Raw genomic sequence first — 19,271 nt, forward strand, 5'->3', positions numbered from 1 at the left:
AAGGGGTCCCGACCCACAGGTTGAGAACCGCTGGTTTAGAGACTGACTGAGCCCTGACAGACATTAAGCCCTGGGTCAGAAATCATGTTTGGGCTTCATACCATGAACCCCTTATTCAGCTGACTCTTAGTGCCATCCTGAGCAGAGTTATACCCTTCTAATTCAAAAGAAAAGGGGCAAGTCTCTTCAGGATGGAACTGTTAATATCATTTCCACTATTAGAATAAATCTGTCTGCTTTCCCCTCGTTTCAGGCACAATATATCATGTGGTCACTTTTGATGTCGTGCTCTTTGCCTGTATGATTTATTTAAAATGTGTCTCTACCACCTTCAGCACCTTAGGACAAAAACATAGCATATAAATATTTTAAATAAATAAAACCTTGCCCAGCAGCCTTTCTCCTGCTACCCATTTCCTCACTTAGGCCCCTTGGAGGAGCTGGGGTCTCTTTCCACAGTCAAGGCTGTTCTGTCAGGGCTTACACAGCACTTCTTGCTGCCAGACACTAGGCTGAGGGAGCCAAGCTGAGTGCTACTCATGAGGCTGAAGTTGGTTCCCAGCCTCCCGTTGTATACACAATAAATGGCAGGGCCAAGTGCTGATTAAGTCAGTGATTGTTATAAATGAATTTGTCACTGGCGGTTTTGCATCACAATGGAATTTAGCTAATTAAGTATTTCAGCTGATAACACTTCTCCCATTACATGCAATTAGTGAGCACCAGAGGCTGGAGAGATCTATGTGAGCCCCCCCCCCCCCCCACACACACACACATTCTTCAAGCCACAAGTGAATGGCTGGGTTGGACTACCCAGAAAGCCCCAAAATGGGGATAACGTTAGCACTTGCTGAGACTTGTGCCTTTAAATTATCAGATACTACCTCTTGGCACCATGCCGGAGCAAATGTACTTAATGAGAATATGTACTGTTGGGCATTTAAATATCTTTACTTGATCTATATCTTGCCCCTCTTCCTAATGGAGACCGAAAGCAGCTTACAGCCTGCTTCTCCATTTTATCCTCGCAACCAGTGGTGGGATTCAAATAATGTAACAACCGGTTCTGGTGGTGGGATTCAAATAATTTAACAACTGGTGGTTTATAAGCATCATTTTAACAACCGCTTCTGCCAAAGTGGTGTGAACCTGCTGAACCCCACCACTGCTTGCAACAACTGTACGAAGTAAGTTAGGTCAAGTGTATGTGACTGGCCTAAGATCACCAGGCAAGTTTCAGTTTCTATGGCAAAGGGGTCTCTTGGATCTCCTATATTCAAATATGACAATCTAGCACCATTCCACGTGACCCTCCTTGTTATTGAATCCCTGTAGTGATTATCCACATTGAGCTTGCTGAGTATAGGGTAACTAACTTGTGAACTCACCTTTGTAGCTATCCCTTAAACAGCGGGGGGACCTACATTAGTTAGCAGATGATTGTACTTGCTCGGTGCCAGGAAAGTTCACCTTCTGATTTCTGCAAATGTTAAATATCTTAGGATGAAAGTCAGGTCCCCCCTTATTCTCCCCAAGCTGTAGTCCTGGTCACTAGATTATGCAGGTACCACTTATGACATCCCATGCCAGTTAAATAGTCAGTGGCTGTGGCTTAGAAGAGTTGGTTTTTATACCCTCTTTTCTCTACCTTTAAGGAGTCTCAAAGTGGCTTGCTACTCCCTTCCCTTCCCCACAACAGACATCTTGTGAGGTAGGTGGGACAGAGAGAGGTCTGAGAAAGCTGTGACCAACCCAAGGTTACCCACAGGCTTTGCTTGTAGGAATGGGCAAACAAACCCTGTTCACCAGATTAGAGTCCACCTGCTCATAACCGGCACACAACACTAGCTCTTTTGGACATGGCCATAATAGCTTTGGACAAAATCATACTATCGAGAACTGAGACCATGAATCTCACTGCTTTCCCAACAGTCCATCAGATTCTTACGTCTAACAAAGAGCTGAACTCCAATTTCTGTTTCCTACAGCACTTTCTTATACCCAGTTCTTACTGAGGTGGTACAGTTGTATCTGTGCTGCACCACTTCAGAATGCAGGCAGGGGGCTCATAATGACTGACTGATCCTCCACTAGAATATTAGGAAGAAAGTGAAGCTAGATCCCAGAGGGGTAGTCATGTTTGTCTGGTATGTGGAGAAAATAAACAGAAATCTTATAGCACCTTAAAGATTAACACAATTTATTCAAGCATCACCTTTTGTGGGCTGGAGGTTACTTCTTTGGCTGTAGCTCAACACTACATGCGGGAATAAAATGCCACAAGATTCTTGTTTATGTGGGGCATTGTGACCACCTATGCCCTTCAGACGGACAATTGTGGCTTCTGGAATCTATCTGAACTCCTCTAAGGTACTCAGCAAGGAGGGGGTCACCTATGGTGTCCTTGCATAGTTGAGCTCCTAGGCTCATATTGATCTTCTGCCCTCTGCTGGCTGTGGCGTTCCTCTTGCCACTGGGTTATCTTCAAAGAATGAATTCAGTCTGCATGGACTCCTTCTTCCTGTCTCCTCTCAGCAGAGGTGTAGTGGGGGGAAATGGCATACCCTGCACTCCACTTACCTGAGCCGGTGGCAGTCCCAGGCAGCCTGGCAGGGGCTGAGGGGTGCCTGGCTTTGGCTCTACCAGGCCTGACGGGGTGGAGCCAAGGGGTGCCCCACTGGCTGAAGGAGCGGCCTGGAGGGGCTGGGCCTGGCTGAAGGGGGAGGGAACCCCCATGTGACCTAACGGGATTTGTTCCCACCCCGCCCTGTGGTAGCCACACCACTGCCTTTCAGCCTTGAGAATGTCTTTTCTTCTACAGTTCTTTCCATGCTGTCTTCCCTTTCTTTTCAGCAGGGAGGAGACGCTGAGGTTGGGGGTCCCATGATGCCTGCCTGTTGATGCCTGTGATACTCTGTCACTTGCAATATAGCTGTGCAAACATCCAGCCAAACCAATCAGACAAAGAAACCACTGAGTGGTCTACAGAAGCATATCTTCTAACAAGAGCACTTGCGGGGGCTGGGGGAGAATTGAGAAGAGGGCTATTATGTAAATCCCCACCTACAATCTGATGCCCAGATTAACCGCCTCACATCCCTAAGTCTCAGCACAAATGGTTATTTGTATTCTTTCCCGATTGATCTGCACTGTTAGTGCAGAAATATGATTATGCTGATGTTTTGTGATGATAATGGCTGATTTTATTGTAGATGCCGTGACAGTTGTAAGACAGCGTGAACCCATTGATGGGGAAGAGCAGCCTATAAATCAAATAAATAAATGAAATGTACCGATGGCACCAGCAACCTGATGGGATTCAGAAGGTGGCAAAATGGAGCAGAGCTTCCTGCCGCAGAAGTCTGGTCAATCACTTCTGATTCCTGGAGCAGAAAGAATGTAGCAGCAAAAATGGTGCTGTGAAGACTTGGAGCATGGACACTGAGGAAGGATAGCCAGAGAACCTATAAATCCCCACAATTTCTGTGCATGTACCCATTCACCTATTTTATTTTGCCAGGGGTGCATGATGATGTCTGAGTGAAGAGGCCCAGTGGATGTACTGCAGCTCTGACAGTGAGAACTTAACTCAGCTCCCCAGTTGCTATTGAATACATTAAAAACAGCTTCTGAAAAGGCCAGGTTGAAACCAACATTGCTAACATCAACATAGTGAAAAGGCCATTGGGCTAATTGGGGAATAGGCAGCTGGGCTTGAACAAGCACACCAGAGAAGCGGCTAAGCTCCCTCACGCACCAGCATATAAGGGGGGTGGGGGAGGGGGAGAAGGGTCTGTTGGGTACTCTGTCCTGCCTTTCTGTACATTCCCCCTTGTTTCAACAATTGCTCATTACAGGGATGCCACCTTTGCTAATTGCTGATCTGCACCATGCATCCTGCCTTGAGAGACCCACTTATTGCCCTGATTAATGGCAGATGCTTCCCAGTCGTCAGGCATCAGCCGTGCTGCCGTGGCAACCATTCACCTCAGCAACCGCTTGCCACAGCCATTTCCACCTGTCCCAGATTTAGGGGCAGCAGCAGAGTTGTAGACAGGCTCGAGGGGCGGGGGGATGGAGCTCAAAGTTGAAGGGAGAGGGAGAAAGGAGGTGGGTCCAGACCAAGAGGCACGAAGGAACCAGACTTTGTGCAAAGAGCAGCTACAGCTACAGCTGTTGCACAGAACTGCTTGCGGAGCCAAGGGGCATTAACGGGCTGGAGGTCAGAATGGAACAAAAGCTCTGGGCAGGGAGAGCTGCTTGGCTGAGAGCACCTCCTCTCGCCGCCCCCAAGCGGTTTCCTCTTCTTCCTTGCAAACTCTCCCACACCGCACACGACACAGTGGTTGCTCCAGTGAGGAGGGCTGCCACATCTCTGGGAGGCCAAGCATATTCTCTGCCTCTCCTTTAATTGTGTCTGAGGATCAAACGCGTGGATTCAATAACATTCCTGCTGGAGCCTCAAGGTCACCCTGAGTCCTGGTCCCTCCAGCTGCAGAGTGGAGAGGAGGAGGAGACATAGGCCTTGAGGCGGAGGGGGCTGCTGCAGCAATCAGAAGCAGCTTTTGCCAGCTCCCTCCACACACAGCTGGGGCCGGCACCAAGTTCCCTGCCTTGCCCCACATCCATACGGAAAGATGAGGGCTCTCTCACACCGCTATACCTCTGTTCATTAGTCCCTGGAGCCAAATGGCATGTGATGCTAGGTAAGGTGCATGAACAGGACAGAGTGGGAAAGAAACAAAGGCTTTGTATATGTGGGTAACTTTTTAACCCACAAACCTGTCTTCATTTCAGGGCTCTTCAGATCCGTGTGCTCTGGCAAGTCATCTTCCAGCTCCTCTCACATTTTCTTTGTTCCTTGCCCTGACCTGCTTCTCAAAACTCACCCTGAGAAAACAGAGCATTCACACAGCTGGCAGACTTGTGAAGTAAGGAAAGGTTGACAGTAAAGCCCTTGCGCAATTAGCACCTTCCCTGGTTTTCCCTCATCTCCTTGGTCTGCTCCATCCCACATTCTTATAAACCACAGGGATAGTCATGGCCTAAAACGTGCAGACATATTATGTATGATGGGAATAGGTCAGGCTCTAATGAATCTCTGATACTGGAATGACCAGCAGCAACAGGCCCAGTATGCCAGTATCTCACTGTTCCACACTCCAAAGCAAATACCAGCTACACTCTTCAAAAGTTGCTTTTTGCATTTCTTATTTCTGCAATTTAAATGGAATTCCTGGTTGCTTCTTATCCACCTTCTAGCCTACCACTGGCATGAGCAGGCAGATTGATTTTAATCTCCTGTCACATATGAAAACAGGGGTTTTCCAGTGATGGGTCAGAATCCAAAAGTGGATTGTGACTCTCTGGCAGGTGGGCCAGGAGGAAGGTGAAAGCAAGCTGGGAGAAGAGACTTGATGGCAAATTTTGCCTCTGCATACGATGTGAAATATTCATGAAATACAACCTGTTATTCATTAATACTATATATTTATAAATACTCTCAGGAAAAATAAATAATCAGTGTTTAGTGTTAACTGATGTGAGAGTCATGCATTTTATGTTGGGAAGGAGGAGAGTGGCATGGAGTTACTTTGCAAATGAGTCTTGAACAGTGCAGTGAGTTTAGAGGTGGGTCCCGCTTCAAAAAGACAGAGACTGGACTTGTCCAGTAGGGGTCTCTGTGCACCGTTGTGTGAAACTGTGAACTGCCTAACTGCCGGACAAGGGGACAGGCCTTGAGCCAAGTCCCTGTCAAGCTCAGGGAATCTTGCCAGGTGACATGGATCTCCTCATTTGTTGCTATCCTCAGACATGTACACAGAGGAAGGATCCTGTCTACACACAACTCTCTCTGGCAGCCCTGTGGGCAGAGATCAGACATGGATCTGGGATGTTCTAACTGCACCTTTTATTTGATTCTGTCCTACCCAATGAAAACTGACAGAATACAGTTGGGCTGAGTTGTTGTGACGTGGGTCAGAGAATGTGGATGCTGCTAACATAAAAAAATAGACACCCCGTTTCTTGGCTGTATCCATTTGTCACTCCCAGCCCCCTGTCCTTACTCGTGGCTGTCACTAAACACCACATGCTAATCCAAAGCTCAGATCAGAGATATAAACACAAGCTGTTACTACAGACTCCCCCTTCTCCAGCACATACCAACAGATATTCATTCCACTCTGCTGATATACTAACTAACCCATATGGAAGCACAGCAATCTACCATGCTAGACACGCTTGTCCTGGCACACCTGCACTGATTCTCATACCACCAATCATATACAAATCAGCAGGAGGAGGCCTAGTGGGCAATGGAAACCTCCTTAGATGCCAAGTCTAACCTGGTACTGCTCTTGCCACTGCCTAGATTCCCATTAGGAGGACTGATTGCCAATTTGTCTGAGCACCCTGTTCTCAAGCACCCTCCAAGCAGAAGGCCAGGGAAGTTTTTGTTAACGCCTTGCCACACCCCTCTCACCCATTATGCAAAGCACAACCCCCTCGTGAATAGTCATTTAATGCAGGGACAACCAAAGAAAAATCCTAGGCTTGGAGGGGATTAGCACTTGAAAGGGCCTTCAGGCAGTAAGATCGATTCAAGCCAAGAAAGACAGGAGAAGGGTTCACAGTTGAATTGTATGATCAGAAATAACATGTGGCACAACTCTCTGGGATTGTACCAGTTCAGAATGCAGGTCTCTGTGCGTGGGATTTTATGGGCAAATTGGTCCCCATCATTTAAAAGAAAACCTCCATGCCAATGAAAAGAAAGTGTGTCAGGCAGAAGGCCTGTAGTCACATTTCCCCAGCCTCCGGCTGTCTCCCACATCTCCCTCATGGACAGGCCGGAGGAGGCCGACTCCTGCTTCCCAGCTGGGCCCCTCTGAGAAGTGCTTGTTTGCTTCCACAAGTGCTTGGGCATGCGGGGTGAGAGCGCAGAGGCGGCAGTGGGGGCTGAGCCAGGTGGCAGGAGTCGGCCTTTTCTGGCCTGTCCATGAGGGAGACACGGGAAACAGCTGCAGGCCTGGCATGCTACCTTCCCTCCTCGCGCATGGCTCTGCCTGCCCTCCAGCCAGCCTCTGCCACACTCCTGCTGTGACAAGGCCTTGTCATTCCTGAGGCAGCGGCACCACCGCTGCACCAACCATCTCTCGCTGTTGGGCCTTACCAGTGGAGGGCAGGAGACAGACAGCAGAGGGGCGCCGCTCTTCCCGCTGCTGGGCCAGACAACTAGGCCAGGGAGGACCGGACCGGCTGAGGTAAATGGGGCGCGAGGGGGCGGGGCGTGGGGGCAGGGGGCGCGGGTGTGTGGGGCACAGAGCGGGGGAGGGGGCACTTGGGCAGGTGTTGCCCCGGGCACAATCCCCCCCCCATGCCTCTGCCTGTAGCCTTTCTCCTTCAAGTTCTGAAGCAGCAAGCCTCTGAGTCCCAGTGGCAAGGGAATGCACAATGCGGAAGGATGTTGTATTCAGCCTTGACTACAGGTAGGGTTGCTAACCTCCAGGTGGGCCTGAGAATTCTCCCAGAATTACAACTATTGTTCAGACTAAATAGATGAGCTCCCTGGGAGGAAACGGCAGCTTTGAGACCAGATGCTATGACATTAACCCCCCCACTTAGCTCACTCCCCTTCCTAAACTCTAACCTCCCCAACACTGTCCTTAAATCTCTAGGAATTCCTACTGCCAGAGTTGGCAACCTTAGTTACAGGGTTCCCAGAACTGCCTGGTTGGCCACTGTTGAAGACCCAGTGCTAGGTTAGATGGAACATTTGGTCTGATACACTGAGACTCTTCTGTTGTGTTTGGGCTCTAGGTTTTCTGTGTCCAGAGAGATTTTTCTGCTGGGGCCAAAGGCATTCAAACATTCCTTTGGCCCCCTGCATTCTGAATGGTGGTGTCAGGGGGTTTGTATCTATGTGATGCTACAAATCAAAGCTGCTAAAAGATATTTGTAACCAGCCTGCTATATGTTACCACTGCCATCTGGGGCATTCTTTCCTTGATCTTTACTTTATGGCTTCACACGCTTGTAGATAACCAGGCTTTCCCCTAACTCTCTGGTCCCATGAGAAATAGGGTTGTATCCATTGTTTCGTGGAGGCAGGAAACCAGGTAGCTTTCTCTACTATCTGCCTTCAACTCTGGGGCGCCTCAGCTCCAGGGACTGTTTTTCACGATTACTTGGGAATGTGGGTTTGTCAGAACTGGCTTTGCCAAGCTCTGGTGATTCAATGCCTCATCAATATATGCTACTGATCAACACTACAGAGTCTGGTTGTTGTGGGTTTTATGGGCTGTGTGGCCATGGTCTGGTAGATTTTGTTCCTAACGTTTCGCCTGCATCTGTGGCTGGTGTCTTCAGAGGTGTATCACAGACAGAAGTCTGTTATGCACTGTGTCCAGTGATATACCTCTGTGATACACCTCTGAAGATGCCAGCCACAGATGCAGGTGAAACGTTAGGAACAAGATCTACCAGACCACAGCCACACAGCCTGGAAAACCCATGACAACCAGTTGAGTCCAGCTGTGAAAGCCTTTGACAATACTACAGAATCTGTTTATTGGCTTAAGGTTCGTGACCTAACAGGTGGTTCAGTTGCAGGAGATCTGTGCCACACAATATTTCAGAAAAGAAAGATTTGCCTATGCTCAGATTCCAAGGCTTGGGACATAATAAGCCTGACCAAAAAGAATGTTTGCGTGCATCTCTTGCACATGAACCTATGTATCATTGAAATAATGAGCAAAATTAATCCCAATCAATATTTGCCAACATGGTATAGTAGTTAGAGTGCTGGAATGGAATCTTAATGAAGTCAATAAAGTAAAATATTTGCATATAATAAAGAAATAGTCACTTGTTTCTGGCAGCCTCTGAACATGCTCTGAACATGGGGCCGGGACAGGAATTCTGACTTTTGTGAAAAGCTTTAATCACACCAGAAGGAGAGGTGGCAACACTGGGCCACTGAAATGACTGTAGGATTGGAACATCTTCCTGACAAAGGAATACTAAAATGGCAGGGGCTTTTTAGTTTAGGGGGGAAATGACTGAGAACATTAATAGAGATTTTTAAAATTATGAATGGCGTGAAAAGAATGAATAGAGAAGGTTTCCCACCCCTCCTGTTCAAAATACTAGAACTTTGGATCCTCCAGTTAAAGGGATTGGCAGCATGTGCAGGACAAACAAGAAGATACATTCATGCAATGTTTAATTAACTCATGGAACTCATTGCCACAAGAGTGCCACAACGTGTTTTTTTTAAAAATAATTGATTCAATTAATAGAAGGTGGGTTTATTAAAGGGACTCAGCCATGGGAGCTAAAAACAGAACTCCACATGGAGAGGCAGTATATTTCTAATACTGCATGCTGTGGACAAACACATCCTCTGAGCATCCTACAGGGCCATTCTAAGCAGAATGTTTTTATAAGCCCATTGACTTCAATAGACTTGTGTATGTGCACAAAGTGCTATCAAGTCACAGCAGACTTATAGCAACCCCCCCACCCCGGTTTTCAAGGCAAGAGACGTTCAGAGGTGGTTTGCCTTCCCTGTATAGTGCCCATGATATTCCTTGGTGGTCTCTCATTCAAATACTAACCACAGCTGACCCTAATTAGCTTCCAAGGTCTGATGAAATCAGGTTAGCCTGTGTAGTGTGGTACTGCTAGGGGCATCTGACTTGCCACTGGTGCAGATGGTGGATCTCCAAGTTCATTCATGTTCATATCATCAAAGATGTAAAAATTTCTCAGGGATCATATTTTCAAGGAGCTGATGGTGGTGGGCAGCAGAAGAATATGGGCTGAAACTATAGAACTATTAATGTGTTCGTTGTTGCTTGCTGTCTAGACACAGTCAGCCAAGGGTAACCCTGCAAGGTTTTCAGGGCAAGAGACTTTCAGGGTGGTTTTCCTTTGCCCGCTTCTGTGTAGAGACACTTGTATTCCTTGGTGGTCTCCCATCCAAATGCTAACCAAGGTCAACCCTACTTAGAAGAGTTTGGAGTTTGGATTTATGCCCCCACCTTCCTCTCCTGTAAGGAGACTCAAGGTGGCTTACAAGCTCCTTTCCCTTCCTCTCCCCACAACAGACTCCTTGTGAGGTAGGTGGGGCTGAGAAAGTTCCGAAGAACTGTGACTAGCCCAAGGTCACCCAGCAGGAACATAGGAGTGTGGAAACACATTTGGTTCACAAGATAAGCCTCTGTCCCTTAGCTGATGAAATCGGGCTAGCCTGGACTATCCAGGTCAGCACTATTAATGCTGTACAGGATGAATATAGAGATGAAACAATTGAGGGTTGAGGAGCATCAGTAAAGTATTAAAGGAAGGGACCCCAGACTGAGAGCCCAGCAGATATAAGCTCCCAAAAGAAGAAGAAGAGTTTGGATTTATATCCCCCCTTTCTCTCCTGTAGGAGACTCAAAGGGGCTTACAATCTCCTTGCCCTTCCCCCCTCACAACAAACACCCTGTGAGGTAGGTGGGGCTGAGAGAGCTCAGAAGAGCTGTGACTAGCCCAAGGTCACCCAGCTGGCATGTGTGGGAGTGTACAGGCTAATCTGAATTTCTCAGAATTCTAAAGAATACCAAAGAAGTTCTGTAGACATACCTACTTGTTAAACACAATATTCTTAATGTGATTTTTGCTTACATGAATGTGAATACTCTTGGTTGTTATTAATTTATTGTTATTATCCAAAATCAGTTTGTCTATCCAGAGGAGGAATCCCAGGGCATGGGAGCCACAGCCTGTGTTTGCTGTCTTAGGTCATTCATGGGTCATTTAGGTTTGCAAGGAACTTTGAACTCCATCAACCTTTGCAAATAAGACACAGCAATACATCATACTATAACCTGCCCTGCACTACCATTTACCACTACCGTTTACATGATTAGTTATCTTGGGGATGAAAGGGAAATGAGCTGAGAGATCTTTCCTTTGCAATGCCCCCTCCCAGCTTTTCTTTCAACTGGCTTCTGATTCATTGCCTGAAGATACATCAGGGAAGGCAAAAAGATAAGGAATTATTATCCTAAAATAACGGATTGTGAGAACAAATCTTGAGACAATTGATCTAAAACCAATACCCTTCACTGCTGGATATCTGACCTGAACCAAAGTGGCTGGATTCCAACCTTTATGGGCCCCCAGATAGGGTGCCCCCATCCACCCTCTATTGTTTCCAATGGGAAAAAAACAGTCTCATTAAATTGGACCCTGTAACCCAATCTTCACCAAGTTTAGGGGCTTGTAAGGATAGCTACCAGAAGCTATTCTGCAAATTCAGTGCCTTTACCTAAGGAAAAAACAAAAACAAAAAAAATCCACCTTCCAGATCCTCACAAATATTTTTCAATAGTTTACTTATGCTAAGAAAAGTTTTATTTCTGTGATTCTCAGCTCTGACATAGCTCAATGCTATGTCAATGGGGGATTCATGAGGGACTCTGAGGGGCTGTTTTTCAAGAAATAAGTACCAAATTTGCAGCAAAACTATTGATGACTCTCCTTACCCAAATCTCTAAGTTTGGTGATGATTGGGTCAGGGGTCTAACTGTATGGGTCCCTAAATGAAGAAAAATGCAGGCCCATAAAATTGGACCCCTGACCCAGTCATCATGAAACATGGAACTGAACTGCCCCTTGATGCCGAACTCCCCCCACAATGCTGCAGCTGTGCCCCCACCCCTTCAAACCTTCTCCTCCTCCAAGCGGCATGGCTAGCAACACACTGGGGGCAGAAGCTTCCCTGGCCTTAAGCCTGCCCCCAGTGTGTTGTTGGCTGCACCACTGAGAGGAGGAAAAGGTTTTGGGTACAGTTTGTGGGGGTGACAGCATGTTGGCAGAAGAGAGACAGGGTAATTCAGCAGTAGTGGGGGGAGTTTAACGGGGATGGAGGAGTTTGCGGGAGTGGGGGAAGTTTGGCAATGGCAGGGGGTGTGGGAAGTTTGGCGGCAGCGGGGTGCACAATTTTGTGGAAGTACACCACTGGAGAAGAGTCAGCTGAACCTATGCTAAAAATTTTGTGCCTCTACAAAAACAAAGACTCCCCACAAAGGGCCCCACAAAGATTCCCCTAGGTTAAAGCAGATACGAAAAATCTGGATTTTTAAAAAAGCCTTTTTCAGATTTGCCTTTTTGGCTCCATTGAAATGGTGCCTCTATTTTTTTGTTCAGCATATGTGAATGCAAACCCCTAATCAGTATCAGAGTGACCCCCCTGCTGCTGTGGATCTGGATGGAATAAGTGAAGTCTCACCACTCATGCCAAGATGGGAGATCTAGGCTGGCTTTCAGAGCAATCCTTTCCTGAGCTTCTCCAGTCTACCGGTAAGACCACTGAAATTAATGGCCTTTGTCTGAAGTTACTCTCTTTAGGATCACAGGGTTAGCAGTGGTATTTTGTGGGAGAAGGCCAAAAGGAAATTCTGTTGTTACCATTGACCATACAATAGCTTTACAAAACTATATTTTTTGGTTAACCCCAAAGTTACTGTTATTGTGTGGTTAGAGTTACTCTGATCTGTGGCTGTGGGATGGAGATTTTGCAGGACAGTTCCACATAGCAAAGGAAATACTGAGAACAAAAGACAAATCTATACTAGTATCCAAAAGAGTGTTTTCTGAAGCCCATTCACATGCATACCAATTGGCAAAAACATTCTGCCTGGGAATATGTGTGAATATCACTTGTGGATGCAGCACTGAGAGGCAGGGGCATTTCTCACCTGTTCCTCACTCTAGTAGGAGAGAAGCTCCTGGGCAGGAAAGAACCACACTTGATCTGCCCATGTCCAGTAACATGGGATTGGTTGGTATAGGGTATGAAAGGGATTTGAGTGAATTATATAGCAGGAAAACTGGTAAACCCAAGCCCTAAGATTATAGATCAGAAAAGCGTAACACTGAATGTGCCAGCTGTGAGTTTCTACATAAATTGGGCACAGCACCTAGAAATGTTACCAGTTTATTTTTAGCTGCACCTCTGTGGTACACAAGTAAACTGTCCCCTTTGTGTCCATGTTACTTCCTTATACTGCTGAGGGGTGCTGAATTTGGCACCAGGATAAACTAGCTGGGCACAATAACATATGAAAAATCAGTTTGGTACAAATTTCTTAACTGGTACCACCCCAAAGACACTCAGCAGCAGCTGGTGTTCACATTGCTTGGAACATAAGGGCAAGAGATCTTGTGCATACTTTGTTCCACCATAAGGAGCTATTGTGAAAGAGGGCTTTATTGTAACAAGCAGTAGTGATTCTGACAATTCTCTAGTTAGATTGTTCCAATGGTTACTTTATTTTCTGTGCTAAGAGGGTACAGCTTATCTGCGCCTAATTTCTTGTCTGAATTTGTCTGCCTTCAGCTTTCAGCCAGGGGCTCTCATTCTGCCTTTGTCTGCTGCATTAAAGAGCCTTCTGCTGTCAGAAATCTCTTTCCGTACCATGTAGGTACTTAGAGATTGTGATCAAGTCACCCTTTACTCTTCTCTTGGAGAGACTAAACAGATCGAATTGCTTTGGTAAGAAAAGGGCTCCCAGCCCTCCAGTCATTCTTACAGTTTTCCTATATTCTTTCTGAGTTAACACATTTTTACCAGCACTTTCTGCAATACAAGCACAGCTGTGGGTGCAGCATGGCAAAGGTCTACAAACAGTTCTTACAAAAGTAACACTGCCTGCATTCCTCTGTTACAGCAACCCCTGCTTATATTAGGGGATGTTTACTAGATAAGGTTAGGAAACTCTGCATGCACTTTAAGCATATTCAACCACTCTATAATCTGGATGCTCAAAATGGGGTAGATTTTCCCCTCCTTCTCTTCCATAGAGTGTTCCAAGAATGGAATGTGATTGTAATACCTGTTGATTATTGTAAGGAACACTTGGGTTAATTAGTCCAGAATCCAAAACATAGATTAGCACAGAATTGTGAGAACACTCCTTTAAACATGCATTGAAAAAGAGGAGGAAGGGAATCCATCCTGTTACTATGTTTTAGCCACTCTAATTACACAAACAAAAGATGGTTAGCAAATGTTAAGTAATCTTGGAAACACACGGTAAAAGGTGAAGTGGTGATTTTAATCCATGCTGGAGATTGTGATTAATCTGGAATGAAAAGAGTGCTGTCATGCAGCTAGCCTCCGAATCCTTTCTGGATGTTTTGCATAGACCCACAGAGACCCATCACACTCATGGGTTCTTTTTCCTGCCTGCCAGAAGCAGGGGCCAATATGTGGAAATACATACAGACCCCTTCCAGGATAGGAAATGCCAATTTAATATGACAATATAATCTATCATTTTATTTATTTATTTATGGATTTTCATGCCGCCCATCCCCAAAGGCGACGTACAGCAATAAAACCAACACAACAAAATACCAGAGTTAAAATACTAACAACTATGAACCATAAAACAGCAACAATCTAACAATTATGCCGCTCAGCTACTTCCCCCCTTTTTACTCGATACTGGACAGATATGAGATAATCATCATTCAAATTTGACAGATCTCCTATTGTAATCTTTGTCCCATTCTTACCAAGATACACAATGCACACATGGTTATAAGCAAGCCTTCCAAATCTCTTAATACACCCCTAGTTAATAGAAACAGATCTCAGCTTTGCTTTGGCAGACTGTTCATATTTGTATAGCTAGGGAAAGGGGGATTTTGTGCCATATTTGGAAATCTTTCCATTTAGTACATTTTTTTTAAAAAAAAGTCTCACACTCTTCTAAGGTCCTTGGGGCAGTTTTTGTGCCTCACCCTTCCACATGTTGTGCTGCCTCCTGTTTAGATATCAGTTTTGTAGTATGCTATATCATTTCAGAACAGAGATGCTGACATAAAGGATGTGAGCAGCATTTGGTGTGCTGAAACCAGACAGAAACCGGGAATTTTCCCCAGGGTCTCTGTGACTTCTTCTCTGATCAAAGTATTTATTGGGTATTTTCTTGCTAGTCTATAAGAGCTTTCAGGGTTAGCATCTGATCACTTGTGTACTTGTTTAGTAGGAGACCTTTAGTTCATGAATGATTTCTAATGATCATCCCAGAATTTTGAGACATGCTGTGTGGCACAGGGATCTCTCCTTTCAGAACTTCAGCCCTTTGCCTTCCCTGGAATTGCTCAAGAGAGTGCTTTTATAAAGAATATAGAGTTGTAGTTTATCACTGCTTATTGTACTATTTTTGATTTCAAACAAGTGCAATCCAGTTTAATTGAGCAGTTTATTGCACATCTTACCCTGTTTTTAGGAGCCGCATGGCGTAGTGGTTGAGTGCTTGCACTGCTACTACCACGGTCAGGAGTTCAAGCCCCCTGTGGGTCAGATATCCTGGCAGATGGCTCATGGTCAACTCAGCCATCCATCCATTCTTTGGTTGGTAAATGAGTACCTAGCACATAGCTAGGGAGTAAAGAATAGCCGGGGAAAGCAATGGCAAACTACCCCACAAAAATGGCTTGCCTATGAAATCACTGCTTGCAGTGGAACCCCAGGGTAGGACATGATTGAAGGGGAAACTTTACCTTTACTTTTGCCCTGTTTTTATTTCATTGTTTTTAAACGTTGTAATCCGCCTTCAGCACCAGCTAGAAAGGTGGATTATAAATAGTAAATAAATTCTACCTAGAGAATAGCCTCTCCCTCTTCTTGCTCTATAACAACAAAAGGATTTGAATCATGGATCCCGCTGATCTGAGCCTCCACCCCCACCCCACCCCACTTCCACGAATGAGAGAGTTCCTTGATGCTGAGAACCTCATAAGGGTCACAACAAAGAATAAGAGTAAAAAATTATGAAATGCTGAACAGTAGAGCATTTCCCCGAAAGTTGCTAGATGTCATATCTGTTTGTCTATCGATCTATTATAAATACTGTCCTTTAGTTCAGAGCAAATCATGGACATTGAATGGAATGCCCCTTTACTGCAGAGGTCTCACACCTTGTTAGGGAAAAGCCACATCTTGAGAATGCCTTTTTTGGACATCATTTGACATTTGGCATTTTGATCAGGCACCTATGCCCCTTGTTCCTGTCAGCAGAAGTGAGATTTTTCATTTCCACTCTGCCTTATGAAAGGGAACAGAGGGCTGCTTCAGGGGGGCTGCTGAGGGAGCAGATTATCTTGACCAGCCCTGGTACGCAGACCATAGGCCTGACTGCTGAATAGAGAAGAATTCTGGTAATGTGCCAATTGAATTACAGGATCCAGATGTTTTCCCATAATGCCTGACCTACTGCATCGCACCACAGGCACAGCTCAGAGGCATCCTTTGTCTTCAGATGTTGCTTCAGAACACTCTCCTGTCCACTGTGTGACTTCCAGTGTGATTCTCCTTTGGCTGTGTGTTCCTGTCCCCTAAGGCCACAACACTCAATACTCAGGTGAATGCAGAGCAGTTCTCCTTTAGCACCTTCTAGCCCCCCTCCCTTTTATTAACAATCAGAATAGCTGAAATACAGGCCAACAGGTAAATGCATTGCACCCTTCCAGTGCATGCGTCTGCAGTGGGGTTTTCCAAAAAATCTAGATTGATTATTAGGAGTGCATAAGTAGAGAGTTGTAGTTATTTTGGATTAATTAATGTACAGTACAAGGGTGTGATTCTGAATAGCATGCTGGTAATGACAGGGACATGCAGTTCAACAGGAATCCATGGTGCATTCCTGCTTAGAATGGGATGGGAGCCCGACACTAAAACAGCAGAGAGTCACAGATTTGGATGACGGGATATCAACTTCAAGGAACAAGCAAGATGCACCAAGAGGTAAGATGTGAAGAGGGTGGTGGTGATAGTGGACCTAGTTTTTGATTACAAGGACCAAAAGGAGGGGGTTGGAGAGACCTAGTCTTTGATTACAAGGTCCAAAAGGAGGGGGGTGGAGAAAATTAGAAGCTAGAACTGGTGGGAGTTGGGATGGAAGGGGGCATTATAGCACAACCCTTTGCAGACTCACTCTGGTCTACACCCATTGATATCAATGGGTTTGATTGCGCTGTTAGTCAAGCAGTTCTGCAAAGCTCGTTTCAACTCCCACACAGAGCCTCTCTACATCTGGCACTGTGGCTTCCTTATTCCCCGGAATCACACAATAAGTTGGAGTGGTGCAATTGGCCTGGGCTCCTGTGAATCTGGAACAACAAGGCACAAGCTTACTGACTTCAAGGAATGTGTAGCCCCCAAGCAAAGAAAATCAAACTGCCACCACCCAGAAAGGCAGGTGTCCAAAGCCCAAGGAGACAGGAAATGCAATCTACAGCCTTCCTTCAGGTGGGATAATCTATCTTCAATGTTATTCCCCCCAATGCCCCCATGTGGGCCCTCTTTCTGTGACTGAGTCTGTAAACTGAAAGACTCCCCCCTCTCCCCAGCTTTGCTAGAGAGTTGGCTGGCTCTCTGCAGGCTGGCAAAGACAAGGGTGGGAAAGAGATGAAAGAAAAGGCAAACAGTATCCACTCTGCTCCTTTCTGTTGCCAGCACCAAGTCCTCTCATCCTTCATGCCTGTGCCATGAGGGTTTTTTTTAAAAAAGGAAGGGCTGTGTAGCCGTACAGTAGGGGAGTTGTTTGTGCAGTTGGTGATGGTTGTTTTGTGAAGAGTAACTGTCCCTCATTGCCAGGTGTTCTGCCAGGTACAGGATGGAGTGACTCTGTGGAGCACAACAGTCTGCCCATGAGGGACCGAAGGCATATGTTGCCTAGAGAGGATTCATTGTTACCATGGGGTTTTTCAGGATAAATATGTGAGAACATTTGTTATGCACACACAACCATGTGTGTCTGTTTTCTCCCACATGTGTGCTGTTATCCTGTATACAAGCACTCTTTGGACATGTTTGAATCTGAGTGCATGCACCCTCTTCCTTGTCAAATACCGTTTTAATCCTTGAGAGAGCCTACAAACTGTGTGTTCATGATGAGTCCATCCATGATTGTGTATGTGAGCACACATTATGTGTGTCTTTGGTGCATTATGACGGAGTGGCTGGGGTTGTAGCTTAAAAACCCTTCTGCTCCTGTGGCTCTAAGAGCAATTCCAGAAACACCTGTGTGCCACGTCAGTTCCTCCGGGCCCTTGATGAGAAAGAGGGAGGCACGGGGCTGAGACAGGGCATTTGTCCCCTGTTCCCTCCTCTGGTACTGACCTGCTGGTTGACCTTGGGCAAAGTCCCTATGGCTTTGGGTCTCCGTTGTGCACCTCTGCTCTGGGAATAAAAGGTCTGGCCTGCCTCACAAGGATTGGGCGACTGTATTGTTTGTTCGTTCAAGGCTTCCATGCTGCTGCGGAGAGTGAATTGCATTTCAGCCCAGCCATCCCATGGGCACCGGGTGGCGGGTGTCATTGTTGGTGAGGCACATGTAACACTGATTAGGCGACGTTCTGCAGACACCCTGTCATTCTGATAATACAGTTACAGACTGGCAGCACCTCTCCTCACATTGGTATTTCTGCACTTGGCGTACGATAACCAGACACAGCCACATCCCAGGCCCTGGGCCTTCCTCCACTCCTCACCTTGAAGTGTCCAGGGCAGATTCAGGCCAGTTAGGTTGGGCATCAACACCTCATAGCCTCTCACCCTGCCAGACACTGCCATGCCAACAACTGGACACAATAAGTTGCTGAAGTCCCACCCCAACATTGCTCACAGGCAGCGGTTCCAGTTGTCCTGCTGAGACCAGAAGTCATGCAATGTTGTATCTTTGCTACAAAAATCCTTCATTCATCCTGCCTGCCAGGTATGCGAAGCAGGAGACAAAGATCTGCCCAAACCAAGAGAAACAGCAGGAGGGAAGGGGGTGACTGGGAAAAGGGCACAAACACAGCCCTCCCGCAGCACTGCGGTTGGTATGGGCTCAGTGGAAGAACAGGGGCAATGGGTCAACTCACAAGGCACAGCTCGGAATGGAGCTCCGGAAAAGATTCCTGCGGCAACAACACAGCTCTTGGCAGTGCCAGGGTAGCAGAAGGAGAGTTCCACCTGGCATTCAGCCCGGTGGTGCCTTTAGACAGAGCAGGGGGTGCAACCAGGCTGGAAAGTTTGCTGGTACTCCAACTGCTCCCTGTGGAGCTCGATGCCCCCTTGCCAGGTCCCTTGCCTCCAGAGAGCAAATCGTGCCCAATCCTACCCTGATGTCCCCTGCCAGTCTGAATGCCCTCTGCTGAACCTCAGTATCGCCTGCCACCCGTGCCAGCCTCTATGTCCCCTGCCAAGAGCGCACCCTCTG

General features: G+C 46.5%; 1 protein-coding gene across 2 annotated transcripts in view; it reads right to left on the reverse strand.

Moving 5' to 3' along the window:
* Positions 1 to 19,271, reverse strand: part of UNC5A (unc-5 netrin receptor A) — a 115,341-nt gene that overhangs the window by 95,305 nt on the left and 765 nt on the right. The gene's annotated exons all lie outside the window — the stretch shown is intronic.

The sequence above is a fragment of the Sphaerodactylus townsendi genome, linkage group LG03 (assembly GCF_021028975.2).
Source record: "Sphaerodactylus townsendi isolate TG3544 linkage group LG03, MPM_Stown_v2.3, whole genome shotgun sequence".
Classification (NCBI taxonomy): domain Eukaryota; kingdom Metazoa; phylum Chordata; class Lepidosauria; order Squamata; family Sphaerodactylidae; genus Sphaerodactylus; species Sphaerodactylus townsendi.